This window comes from Triticum urartu, unplaced genomic scaffold (genome assembly GCF_003073215.2).
Source record: "Triticum urartu cultivar G1812 unplaced genomic scaffold, Tu2.1 TuUngrouped_contig_5216, whole genome shotgun sequence".
In the NCBI taxonomy this organism is placed as follows: Eukaryota; Viridiplantae; Streptophyta; class Magnoliopsida; order Poales; family Poaceae; genus Triticum; species Triticum urartu.
In genome coordinates, this window is record NW_024115873.1 from 7,816 (window position 1) to 9,994 (window position 2,179).

The 2,179-nt window shown below is 42.5% G+C and overlaps 1 pseudogene; it reads left to right on the forward strand.

Moving 5' to 3' along the window:
- The first annotated feature begins 393 nt into the window (after positions 1-393).
- Positions 394-509, forward strand: LOC125528923 (annotated as a pseudogene).
- The last annotated feature ends 1,670 nt before the right edge of the window (positions 510-2,179 follow it).

Here is a 2,179-nt window from a genome sequence, read left to right on the forward strand (position 1 = left end):
ATGATGCAGGTTCTTCCTGCCTTTCGCGGTGCTCGAGTCATGGGGCTACTTGATGGTTCCGATTCAGCACCTGCAAGAACATTGGAGGTTGAGGCTGAAAGCACGAGGACCACTGTGTCGAATCCGGCCTACGAAGCCTGGATTGAGAGGGATCAACAAGTCGTGAGCTATCTCACAAAATCAATAAGTAAGGATGTTCTTGCTTAATTTTTTGCGTTAGAACATGCTGCTGAAATCTGGGCTGCAATTGAAGCCTCGTTTGCCTCACAATCCAAGGCACGCATCAATATGTTGCGTGGAAAACTTGTGAATACAAAGAAGCGTGATATGCCTGCAGATAAATATATTGCTTTGATGAAAAGTTTTGCTTCAGAACTTGTTGCAGCTGGTCGGCTAATTGATGATGATGAACTGAAGGAGTATATCCTTGGTGGTCTTGATGGAGAATATAACTCTGTGGTTGCCTCTATTAACGCTGTTCCTACCACCACTCTTGCTGATGTTTGTGCACAGCTTACGGCATATGATTACAGGCAACAAATGCTTGCCGAGTCAGATCAAACCGTTGGGGGTTTTCAGTCTTCCGCTAATGCTGCTACACGAGGACGTTCCTTCAATAATAATTATCGGCAAAAATCTCGTGGTGGATATGGGCAATACCGTGGTCGTCCGCAGAAGACACATCCAACACATGGTCGTAATCCACAGAGAGGTGGTCATGGTCGTGGTCGTGGCCATGGTCGCATACCTTCTCCTCGCCAGGATATTACATGTCAGATATGCAAAATATATGGGCACCCATCACGTGATTGTTGGTGGAGGTATTCTGACAATGGTGATGATGATGACTCTCACTCGGATGACAAGGGTGCACATCTTGAAGTGGATACAAACTGGTATGTTGCTACAGGAGCAACAAATCACGTCACCGGAGAATTACACAAATTGACCACTCAGGAAAATTACAGTGGACGTGATCAAGTCCATACGGCAAATGGAAATGGTATGACAATGACACGTGTTGGTCATTCTACTTTGCACACCCCTCATAATTCTCTTTCTCTTAACAATATTTTGCATGTTCCTAGTGCATCCAAAAAATCTTTTATCTTCTCATCAACTTGCCTTAGACAACAATATATTTCTTGAAATTCATCCTTTCTTATTTTTGATCAAGGATCAGGTCACGAGGGACAGACTGTTTAAAGGTCCTTGCCATGGTGGTCTCTACCCGATTATGCCCTTCTTCACGAGGTCTCCCAAGTGTGCCTTCATCACCATCAAACCCACTTCATCCATATGGCATAATCGTCTAGGGCATCCATCCTATTTTATTGTTCAACAAGTACTTCGTAAGAATAAACTCCCTTATGATCCACAAATAAATCCTTATGTATGCGATCCATGTCAGCAAGCTAAAAGCCATTAGTTTCCCTATCCCATCTCTACTAGTGTGTCTACTGTTCCATTGGAACAAATATTCTCTGATGTATGGGGTCCTGCTCCAGCTTCTGTTGGGAAACACTTATATTATGTGAGCTTTATTGATGATTTTAGCAAATTTACTTGGATATATTTGCTTAAGAAGCGTTCTGATGTTTATCAGGTCTTTCTTAATTTCCAACAACTTGTTGAACGAAAATTTGGTCGAAAAATAATTACCATGCAAACTGATTGGGGTGGTGAATACGAAAAACTCAATGCCTTCTTCCAAAAAAGTTGGCATTACACATCATGTGTCTTGTCCTCACGCCCATCAACAAAATGGTTCAGCTGAACATAAACATCGACACATTGTTGAGGTTGGCCTTGCCTTACTTTCTCATGCATGAATGCCTCTTAAATTTTTGGATGAAGCCTTTCTCACCGCCACATATCTCATTAATTTGCTCCCTACCAAGATACTCAATCACATGAGTCCTACGGAAGTACTACTCCATGTCAAACCCAACTATGAATCTCTTCGTGTGTTTGGTGTGCATGTTGGCCAAACCTTCGCCCTTATAACAAACAAAAACTCTCGTTTCGCTCCAAGCGATGTGTTTTCTTAGGCTACAGTCCTCGCATAAAGGGGTCAAATGTCTTGATATATCCAGTGGTCGTGTCTACATCTCATGTGATGTTGTGTTTGATGAGAATGTTTTTCCCTTTGCTCTTCTTCATCCTAATGCTGGTTCAC